Source organism: Mixophyes fleayi, unplaced genomic scaffold (assembly GCF_038048845.1).
Source record: "Mixophyes fleayi isolate aMixFle1 unplaced genomic scaffold, aMixFle1.hap1 Scaffold_4098, whole genome shotgun sequence".
NCBI classification, from domain to species: Eukaryota; Metazoa; Chordata; class Amphibia; order Anura; family Limnodynastidae; genus Mixophyes; species Mixophyes fleayi.
The window spans coordinates 1-12,317 of record NW_027448081.1 but is presented as its reverse complement, the minus strand read 5'-3'; the positions used below and the strand labels follow the sequence as shown (position 1 = coordinate 12,317).

The 12,317-nt window shown below is 37.8% G+C and overlaps 1 pseudogene; it reads left to right on the top strand.

Annotated features, from left to right (window-relative positions):
* Positions 1 to 104: 104 nt before the first annotated feature.
* Positions 105 to 12,227, top strand: LOC142134179 (zinc finger MIZ domain-containing protein 1-like; annotated as a pseudogene).
* The last annotated feature ends 90 nt before the right edge of the window (positions 12,228 to 12,317 follow it).

The window sequence follows — 12,317 nt, the reverse complement described above, 5'->3', positions numbered from 1 at the left end:
TGTGATGAACAATGCCTTTTCCTCGCTAGGTGCCAACTCCTGAGCTCCCTCCACAACCCATGGTAAGCAGTGTCCCCCAGACGGAATCAGAGAAACGGATTTAACGTAAATACAAAAATCCTCTTTTTTGAATATGAATTGAAAGTATGTGAACACTTCTATGTTTCAGTAAATTCAGATGATTTTGAATTGCAATGTGGTATGCACAGTTCATTTTATATTGTTTGTTTATTTTACTGTTGCCTTACACAGGTCTGACCTGGAGCTGCAATTTAAGTGCTACCATCATGAAGACCGACAAATGAACACGAACTGGCCAGGCATCTGTGCAGGTCAGCGTCAATGCCACTCCTCTTACCATCGAGCGCGGTGACAACAAGACTTCCACAAACCATTGCACCTCAAGCACGTCTGCCAGCCAGGCCGAAACACCATCCAGATTACTGTCACTGCTTGTTGTTGTGTAAGTGTCCACTTCTGTTCCGGAACTGTACTGTCTATTGAGCAATCTGTAGTACAAGCAAATAACAATTTTTGCAAGTGAACACAATCAATTATTATTGTTTTATACTTATATAGTGGCATTCATATTCTGCAGCACTGTACAGAAAATATGTAACCATTTACATCAGTCTCTGCTCAATTGAAGCTTACAGTCTAAATTCCCTAACACACACGCGGAAATGCTTGTAATTAACACCCATATAAGACTCCTTATCATATGTGTGAATGCAATACGGTATCTGCCATGACGATATCTTACAATGTTGCTGGAACTATACTATATATTCCATTTATATTTACTGATGCACTTCAGTGACTTGGGATGTGGTTTGTCAGTCTCTAAAAATGGCAGCAGGCAGTGAGCAGATTTTTATCAGAGCTACTAAGACATCGAGGAAAAGTAATATAATACAGTTCACACTTTGCTTCAGAATAGCAAATGGTTTGTGTGTTTGGCTGGGTTGTTTATGGTAACCCTTCCAAAGAGTGATTGTTATTGTTAGATTATTATTCCATAATGCTTGTAATAAGGTAGTGGGATATCTAATCTCTATGTTGGATTTATAGAGTGTTACTGTTTAGAGGGCAGGTGCTTGTTGTTGGGCTTTTTTATAATGAATCTTACTTTTGTGTCTCACAGTCGCACTTGTTCGTGCTTCAGTTAGTTCATCGGCCTTCAGTACGTTCAGTACTGCAGGGTTTGCTGAAGAAGAGGCTTCTCCCAGCTGAACACTGTATCACAAAAAGTAAGTTACCTCTACTGATGTTCACCATAAGTAAGAGTGTTCATATTTCATTGGGTCTAGCTATAACATATATTTATGCAAAATAATATAGTAAAAGGGACATAGTCACAATTATGTTTTTGTTATATCACTAGAGAAAGATACTTGTACAATTTTGAGAAACTTATTTTCAGGATTGTACCATTTTTGAGTGAATTAACAGCATGTGAATGTTCACCATGTTGCTAAAAGTTTTATTTTGTATACTTATACGTTACTTTTTTGCCCATGCAGTAAAGAGGAATTTCAGCAGTGTAGCAGCTTCGTCTGGTAATGCAGCTCTGAATGGTGAGGATGGAGTAGAGCAGACAGCAATTAAAGTTTCGTTGAAATGCCCGATCACATTTAGGCGGATCCAACTTCCTGCACGGGGACACGACTGCAAACACGTACAGGTCAGTGTATCGGAGAAACCACCTGCTTTCATATAACGCTGTTCATATTTCTGTGAAATACTTACATTGTTTGCCCAAGATTTAATATGAGCCCTTCCTTTTTATAGTGCTTCGATCTAGAGTCCTATCTACAGCTCAACTGTGAGCGAGGAACATGGAGGTGTCCTGTTTGCAAGTGAGTGTAATGTTTTTTTTTTATGCTAATTTTATGTAAATAATTTTGGGAGTTAAGTCTAGTGTTGCCATTGTTACTAAAACAAGTTTCCCAGCAAATGCAGTCTTTCCCACACATTGTTTAACTGTTGTGGAAAATAGAATAGGGCTGCTGGTCTGTTGAAATGCCGTCCAGACCAGCTCCCTATGTGTGTGATGTGCTCTCTGTCCATTCGTCAGACAATGAACCGTATGTTCTATTGATTGAATGCATTCCCTCTTTAATATTAGACATCTGCTTCTCTCGCCTACAGTAAAACAGCCCTTTTAGAAGGCCTTGAAGTAGATCAGTACATGTGGGGTATCCTGAACGCAATACAGAAGTAAGTACATCTCTAGTTTGAATACAGCCTTGTCTTTATCAGTTTTATATCCTTTTTCCGTGAATTTGACCTTTATCTCATTTGTTATCCCAGGAAGTTGTCCACACTGGACTTCCCATAGGTTTCAGATTTCCCGTCCTACACTGTGCTATGGAAAATTAACCATGGTTATATTTCATTCTGTGTGATCCAAAGAAACGTATAACAATAAAAAAAAATTGTTTACATTATATTACCCATTTTACAATGGTTTGTAGTGCATTAAGTTATCACATATCCGCAACTAGTGTTGTTATCACTTAAAGTTGGTGCGTATTAAGTACTTCAGTATTTATAGCAAATTATATTATCCTATACTTTATTTAACCAACAACACTTTTTATATGCTTTAAAGTATTTTAATATTGCCATTCTTGTTATTACACAGCTCTGAATTTGAAGAGGTAACTATTGACCCCACCTGCAGCTGGCGGCCGGTACCCATCAAGTCCGAAATTCACATCAAGGATGATCCTGATGGGATTCCCTCCAAGAGGTTAAGACTATGAGTCCCAGTCAAATGATCATGCCCAATGTTATGGAGATGATTGCAGCACTGGGGCCTGGCCCTTCACCTTACCCGTCTCTGCCTCCTCCCCCAGGCGGCGGTAACAATGAATATGTTGGACAAGGTAAGACTTATAAATCAAGAATGAAGCTAAAAAAAAAATGTCTAACCAGTGTTGTACTGTTCTATTTGGGCACACTCTAGTTATAAGACCTTTACCTTTATAAGAGCCCACTGTGAAGTAAAAATAAGATATTTTATGGAACACACATTTATTTAATAAAAATATTCTACCATGGGTACTTGTTTGATGAATGATTTTGTGATACCTCAGAGCAATAAAGTAATGTTTCCTAATGCTTCCTTGTATGAAACATTATATAAGGGATGAATTTTTAATATTACATTTTTAGATTTACTATTAAATTGAAACTTTCAGAATGATTATTTGTTCAGTATTGGTGGGTGGGGATATTGTTTTGTGTTTGTGTTTGATAATGATATTTATACTTTGTTGTAAACACCAATGGCAAATAAGCATGCCCCTACTTTCTGCTCAACTTTATTTATGTTGCCTATAAACTTTCTGTTTATAGGTAACAATTACCAAGGTCATGGCAACTTTGACTTTCCCCATGGAGCACCTGGTGGGACATCGATGAACGATTTTATGCATGGGCCCCAGCTTTCTCACCCACCTGACATGCCTGGTGGTATGTCTTCGCTGGACAAACCACTCAGCCACTCCATGCAGGACTCTGTAAGTAGTGATGCTGCTGCTTTACCTCATTATTTGCAACAGTTTATTTAGACGTATAAAATGTCTTGTTACCTGCTATAAATATAATTTCAGGGAAAGGAAGTCATATGTACCCTGTGATTACTTGAGGTCACACTCAATATATTTTCCTTGCTTTTTCTCTCCACAGATCTCTCATGTGGGAAATTCTGAGCAGCCTCATGGCACCATGCCTCAGGGTTTACACCCGCCTCACCCAGGCAGCCAGCCTGGGCAGCCTTTACATCATGGTGGACCAGCACCTCAACCTCGACACCCACAGCAGTCTGCCAACCACCCACATGGGGACATGGCCTTTAACCCTTCGTCTGTGTTAGAAGGTCAGCCTGGTGGACAGGGACCTCCTGATATGCCAGAGCCATCACTGGATGTAAGTTTGTGCATATATTATATGTGTATTCTTAAACCTATAAAAGGCCTTCACTTTGCATGGTAGATAGTCTGTCACTAATTGGTAATTGTAGGCCTAAGCCAAAGACTAATGAGTCAATGTTGAGTTTGCTCCTCTAACATTGCAAGCTTGTTAAACCACTGTCAAGACTCAAACAGAATTATTTTGATAGTAGAGACTTCTGCAAATTATTATTTGTTAGTTCATCTGCCATATATTTTACTTAGGCATCAATCAGATTTTGCAGTTACTGGGGAAATATAACTCTGGTACCTTTGACAGATCAGTTAGCATGTAGTAAGAGTGTTGCAGTTTTATGTGTTTTGAATGTAACAGATCTTGGTGGATTGTGTGGTACTTGAGATGTAGCAGAGAGCGTAGAAACTTCCTCCTTACAAATGTGGCAGTGGAGCCCAGTAGTTTTTAGTTATGCCCCTGCCTGTTGTTGAGTTAATTGATTTTTATTCAAGAAATGAAAGAATCATTAAACTTAAAACATAACTTCATTGCTAGATGAACCTGGAAGAATACAACACACACACACACACACACACACACACACACACACACACACACACACTGCCAGTCTTGTAATTGACATTTCACCACTTCTTAAGAGAGAAAAAGCACAATTTTGTGGTAAGGGGTGTGGAGATGTTCATGAAATGGGATTCACAGAACAAAAAATGCTATAAACCTAGCAATTAGTCTGTGATTTATTTTGGTAGTGTTCAGAAAACGAAAGCAAACATCTGATTACTACAATTTCTTATGAGCCACATATTTAATAAATGGTCCTCAACAGGATGGTAAGATTTTAAACCCCACAGTCTTGATGTGTAGCAGACATGTAATGACATGTGTATGTGTAGAAGCCTTGAAGGTTGGGCACATCTTGGCATCTTTGTCTTGGGTGCCAAAGCATATTTTTCCAATTTAATTGGTAGGGAGATATAAGGGGATTGAAAGTAAAAGAGCGGGAAAGTGGCCTAGACATAAGGGAGAATAAGATGACAGAAATTATAGATAGTGGATACATTGAGAAATATCGAAACAGAATTTGACGGCATATGAGAACCACACAGCCCATCTAGTCTACGTTTTTGTTTTTTTTCTAAAAATCTCCAACCCTATTTGACCCTTAGATATTTTTTGGGGGGATTTAGGGTTGTCATATACCTATCCCAAGCATGTTTAAATATTCTGTTGGAAGGCTATTCCATCTATATACTACCCTTTCGGTGAAGTAATTCTTATTCAAGTTTCCCTTAAACCTGGCAGCCTAAAATTTTAGTGCATGCCCCTTGCTCTATGTCTCTTCCTCTATAGAATGCTTTTCTCCTGTACCACGTTAAAGTCCTTGATGTATTTGAAAATTTTGATCATATCCCACGCTTCACACTCTGTCCTTATTGAGACATAGCTTTCAGAACTGAATACTGTGTTCTAGGTCTTTTGACCTAAATAGTGTCATCACCAGCTTTCTCTTTCTGCTATATTAATTTCTCTCACTATGCAATCTAGCTTTCAACCAACCTTCCCCATTGCTTTGCTTGTGTCTGCATACCTTCAAGTCACCTGAAATAGTGTCTCCTAGATCCTCCTCTGTAGTTGCCATTTTTGTGTCATCAATACTATATTCTGCCTTTGGATTTTGGAGATCCAAAGTGTATGCTTTTGATTTTTATGCCATTTAACTGTAGTTGCCACTCCAGATCATTTCTTAATCTACCTAGGGCATCAGTAATTTTGGACCCCTTCCTACCTTCTGTGTCTACCCTGTTACATATTTTTGGGTCATCTGCAACAAAGACATACTTTCCTTTTAATGCCAGTAGTATTGAAGGGAAAGCTATTAAACAGGACTGGTCCAAGTACAGATCCTTGGGCTGCGCCACTGGTAACCTTTTCCTCTTCTGAATGTATTCATTTACTCCATCTTTCTGGCATCTATCCATCAACCAATGTAATATTTACACAACCACCTTGGAATCAAATCTCAAGCATTCCAAATTATCATTTTTTGATGTGGGACAGTGTCAAAGGCCTTACTAAAATCTAGATTAGCTACATCTAAAACTTTCCCTTAGTAATACAGTCAAAACAATCAGTTAGATGTATACTACATGATCTCCCCCAAGTAAATCCTTGCTTCTTGGGAACTTGTAAGTTGCTGGATTTGAGATATTCTACAATTCTTTCTTTCAGCAGTGTTTCCATTAATTTCCCCAAAAAGAGAGATCTTGGGAGCCTGAAGAAAATATCCATGCTCCAAAGATTGGTTCGAGAATTCTATCAACATAACCTTAACAAACCTGGAAAAAGGTCGTCCGGAGGACGTCCCTCGAGAGGGGGGGATAATGTCAGGAACCGAACCTGCCGGGCCTTGAACCCTGGATTTTGTTTTGCTGGCCTGTTTTTTTCTTTTTCTTTTTTTTTTTTTGCTTGTTTGCCACCAAGACAGTTCAAATCATGTGTTGGCCAGGAATCGAACCCGGGTCAGCTGCACGGAAGGCAGCTGTACTTATCTCTATACAAACAACGCTTGTCTGTCAAAATTTTTTGTGTGGGGCGCCTGAATTTTTTTTCCTCTAGGAGACATTTGCAGCCGACTGTATGTGTTTGGCCCTGATGACCTAATCAAAGCCAAACGCAGTGGAGATGTAAATCAAAAGAATTGGAGGTGCATATTTTTGTTTCTAGCAAATGGCACCTTTAATAACCACATTAGCCAAAAGACCTAAAAATTGCTGTAGTTGAAAGTGAGCTACACTGCACACTAAATTAGTAGGCAAAGACTTGCAATGTAGGGAAAGGCTGCTTACCCCACTAAATCTTTTAAATTCATAGGACGTTGTTAGAGGCTGTGATTTAGCAGCTGAACAATGTACAGTTATGTCTAGGTACTCGTTGCTTAACGCAATGTGAAGCAAACTTTGATTATATATTAGCCACCAGGTCTAATAATAAAGTGGAGAATGCTGTACTAGCAGGTATTTATCATAATATGAACATAGTGACATGTGTACATACCAGACTTCTCTGTCGTTCAGCTAGTGGGTCTAGCTGCACGTGTGTGCTCATTAAAACATTGCATTGTTTATTTAAAAACAACTGACGCTGCTCCCTTTATAAATGTCAAATACATATTATTATTGTGTCAAAGACAAGCCAAGGGAAAAAAAGAAAATCAACCATGCTTGGACAGTGCTGTAAGAATATATTTGTTAAATCCATGGGTGATTTAAAAAAGAGGGAAGAGTGCCATACGTCTTAGGCCCTCCATTAGACTTTCTAGTAATAGATTCTTGAAAGGAGAAGTCCTAAAACTGTTTGTATCTCATCTCTGTGATATCTTTAGAGTCCCTTTATCTAGTGCTTGAGAAAACTAGATGTTCTCTCTTATTTAGATACAACTGCAAGTTATTCTTAATGTTTTGCAAAGGAAAATGGGGCTCCGTTAATGTGATCTTTTGCTCTGGACTCTGCTATACCAACAGAGCATCGTAATGCATTTTACGTTTCATTAAGTAAATAAAGTGGATTACGTTACTTTAGCTTCAGTTCCCAAGTACCCTTATTTATACCCCAATGCCTGAATTATGAGGCACTCTGTAGTCACCACTAAAGTTAACTGCAACTCATAGCACAAGTGAATTATGTGACTTTCCTGCTAGTCAAGCATGTCATCTTTCAGTTTAAATTATGTCCTTAACATCTAGTAAAAGACCTAAACTTGTACATTAATATTATTTTGGTATTTCTCTTGTTTGATTCATTATAAGTCCAGGGAAAGTTGTAAAGGTGTATAGTGAGATCTTTGGGGGATGGGGGGTGTTGTTTTTTCTTTGGAGCAATTTTACAGCTTTATATTTTGTAACTTTTTCTGTGTCTCTTTCAATAAATTCAGGAAACAACTGTATTTGTAATTATTTTATCAAATCTAAATGGACAATGCTATGCATTAGCCAGGTTAAATTTATTCATTAAATTATAGTGCTTGCTGCCAGATTTTGACCCCACAGGCATGTCTACCTGTGCAAAATAGATTGGTGTAAAGGGATTAATGTATATATTCATCTTTGTTGAATTGGAAAGAAGGAGCTAAGTTCCATGCTGTGCAAACTGCTTACAGAGTATCATTTATGTATCTGTACTGTATGCTCATAGTAAAACCTATTAGTAGTATTACACATCACCAATTAGGAGGAGTTCTGCAGCCATGGAGTCAGCACATGTCATCCTGTCAGCTTTTACTAATTGTCCCATACATAAGTACTATTATATCTCTATTTGGTAATGGTATCAAGTGTTGCATAGTGTAAGGCACATGTTCTCTTATATGGGTGCTGGGCCTCTCAGTCTTCACCTGTGTCTTTCTGATCTATTGTCAGATTTGTTTGTTATAGCTTGTAACACTTGTGTAACATGACTACTGGTATGTAATGACAGATAGCTTCACCATTTTTTTTTTTTTTTTAATTAAGCTTATTACTGAAATTTTTGGGAATGTGCAGCCCATTTGAAAGTTAGAGGGCCATCCATGCGGCCCCTGAACTGCATCAGGTTGCCTTTCATGGTATACCCAGTGGTAATCCACTAAACAAGTTATACATAAAGATTTGTTAAGTTGTTCGATGTATGCAAATGCTTTTACAATAACTTAAGTCTAGCAATCATAAACTGTATCTGTTGGTGGAATTAAATGATTGACCATGTAATAGTAACTATTATGTATAGCATAATGATTATTTGTTATGCCCTTTCTGCAGTTGCTTCCGGAACTAACTAATCCAGACGAGCTTCTCTCTTACTTGGATCCTCCGGATCTGCCCAACAACAGCAATGATGACCTTCTCTCACTGTTTGAGAACAACTAAACTGCAGCTGATTTCCCATTCCCCAGTCGATAATTCAGCTGATCAGGACACACAAAGGCAGGCACAGTTCTGGAAACTCCACCCCTTATCCATCATGTCTGCCTTTTCGGCAAGCTTGCAGCTGTGTTTGCCTCAGACTGATGCGCTTCAGTGACGCTGTTAGAGGGCAACAATCGGTTTCAGGCTGCCTCACACTTGGTGCTTCCTGGTTTTCCCATACTGAGGTGGGAAACTTTGAAGACAAAGCTCTCACTAGGCAAGTTAAGAAGACTTGAGGCCTACTGACGCCCAGTGCTAATCTCCCCCCCTTTCCCACACCACCACCAGTCTCACACCAGCTGGAGAAGAAGAACTGAACCATAAAATTGGGAGTAAGATGGAATAAACACACACACACACACACAAAGCACAACGTTCCCGAGCAGTGAGCACCTTGGGCAAACACATTGCTCACATCACACATAAGTGCTGAGATAAAGGACAGCCTTGCTGGGGATCTTCTGCTTCATTTGTTGCCAGAGTACATTTCCTCCTGTTTTATTGTGGCATTCATAAAGAAAACGCCCAGACCTCTGGTCAGACATTAGTTTATCGAGTGCACAGACTTACACAAACAGCATGGAAACTAAGGGACAAAATAGATTGACATTTTCAGCAAGAACTGGGCTGTCCTTTGTGATTTTCTCATTTACTTTCATTTTAAGCTGCAAAAAGGGGCATTGATGTTTGTTTAAAAAAATATAAAAAAGCAGCTTAAGGGTTATGTTTTTGTTCTTAATTATTTTCCTTAACCCAACAAGACTGTTACACAAAAACTGCCCTTTTCTACTTGCCTGGTGATTATTTTCCTTTTAATATAAACCCACATAAACAACAAAAGTGTGTTATTTGTGCAATCTTCCTTCCCAGCCACCTTGTGATCAAGGTACCTTTTAGAGGTGTGGGGATGGGGGGCCTAAATGCATGAATCTGACACCGTTTCTGTGCTTCTGGTGTGTTAATGCTGCTTGCTTCTGTAAAACTGTTGTTATATTTGTACAGAAGTGCATGTGTGCCAATCAATGTTAATTACTTTCTCTGTTAACGTTTTTCATTGCCTTTCTCCTTTGCTGGCCTATTGTGTAAGTAAAAGGGTTAACAAGTCTCCTGCAGATCACTTTAGCAGAGAAAGGTTTAATGGAAGCCTTTTCTTCTCGGCTCTATGTAAGCGTTTTCCCACTCTTCTGCTCATTTTCTGTGTCCTTTTTGATATTTGTTTTTATTTGTTTGCCTGTGTGTTGTGCTTGTACAGATGTGAATGACACACCAAGCAATCCTATTTTGTTGACTTTTTTTGTTTTCCTTTTTCTATCACCAAAGTCGTATTTTGTACATTTTTTTTATTTAACGAAAAAAGGAAAAAAAAAAGGGGAGGGCAAAATAATAATTTACCTGTTCATTTTTTCTCTAGCAGTTTGAAACTCCTGACATTACTTTATTTTTTTGTTTCTCCATTGTATAGAACTTTAGGCTTTTATAAATGCATCTCCACGTTTTCTTTGTTAGGTTGTTTCATTTTCTAAATTCCGGTGTCTTAGCACGGTAAGGTGGCAGCGCTCAGCGCTGTTCATATGCAATTATTTTAAAGAAAAAATATTGTAAATATGTTCAGATATTTTAGAAATATGTGTTGCTTTGCGACCTGGTTTGTTCTCATGTGTTTTTATTGTTTTTTTTATAATGCGAAGTCTGTGTGACACATCCCCCCTCTCGTCCACCCCCTACCATTGGGTTTTTGCAGCTATGTCTGCAGTGATTTTTGCTCTGGAAACAACTCCAGCTGCTGTGGAAATGAAGGGGTTACACCAAGTTATAAGGCTCTGTTATTTAATCTAATGTAGAAGTTGCTTGTATCCGAAAAGTAAACACCCTTACTCCAGTGTGTGTTGCCTGTGTTACCATCATTTGAATTAATGTAGTTAGTTAGGGGTAGTGCATTTGCTTTCCACGTCAAATTGCACCTTTAAAATCTGGCAGTTATACCGACAATTGCACAGATGATTATCAAACCTGGTAGACTCATAGTTAATTATTATTCACCCAGATAAATATCATTGTGTCCTTAAAATACAGGGCAAATAGATTGCATGGATATGAATAAAACAATACTTCAAGTAGCCAATAACCAATAATGAAAAACTTGCACAGGGCTTAGCTGAATGCATAAACAATGATTATTAAACTTGAGCAACAGAACTTATTCATTGCCCCCCAAATACTTTACTAATTAGGTAGCATCGTTTCTTCGGGTTTTACATTTCTCTCCAGATTTTACCCAATGTGCCATTCACCTGGCAGTAAGTTTGTTAACCACTCAACAGGCTGTGTTGTGACAATGCATTCCTTTCTGGTACAAATAATTATTTATTTTTTTTACATATAATCCAGAATTACAAATAAAAAGCAATGCATATCCCTTCATGACATGACAGACACATAGGACCATGTACCGCAGTACAAGCAGACATTCTATATTTAAAAAAACAAAAAAAAACCCGCTCTCGTGGCTATTTTCAACTGGAATCAAGTTAAACCATTCACTGTAAAGAGGGGAAAAGGGATTACAGCATTGCCAGCTATATGCTTTCAGATCTAGAAAGGGTTAAAGGACTTCACACACCCTTTGTAAATAATGTAAATGAACAGTAGAGACATAAAACACAGACACATTCATTTTCCTGGGAATGTGCATTTGTTTGTTTTTTATTTTGCAAAAAAAGATGGTTAGAAATTTTTTTAAAAAAAATGTGTTTCCATATGGCGTGGAAATAATCCTATATTTGAGGAGGGGTGGCAATGTGATGGCTGGGTGCATTTTATGTGAAATCACAACATTTGTTTCCACTCCTGTACAATACTTTGACCTTTTGTGAAAACAAATTACTTTTTTTTGTTTTTTTTTTTGTTTAATTTTATGTACATGTAATATTTTAGCTGACATGCATTAGTCCTGTGTATTTTAAGGTGCTACATGAGGTAAAACACAAACACAATGAGGAAAATAGTGGATTATGGGGGAAATTAAAAAAAAAAAAAGATTGTTACCAAATTCTCTTTGTACAATTTTTGATATTATGATAAGATTGGGAAATTTAAAAATAAATGGTACAATCTGTAATACAACATGCAAAAAGGGCCACTGTATTTTGTCTGTACATTGTATGTACAATTTAATCATTCATATTTGTATCCCCTTCACTACCAGAGAGAAGTAGCTTTGTCACTCTGACAGTGAAGGCATAAAGATGTTCAAAAATACCGTAATTGTGCTTTTTAGTCTTGCAAAACTGTATGTAGTTAGTTGTGTCCACCTTATATTTATCAAATAAATATGTACTCAGATGAAACCTGTACAGTGTCTTAAGTTTTCATTTTATATTTAAAGAGTGCTGTCTTTTTAGTTTAAAATTGGTGGCAATATATGTGTATAATAGATTTCCA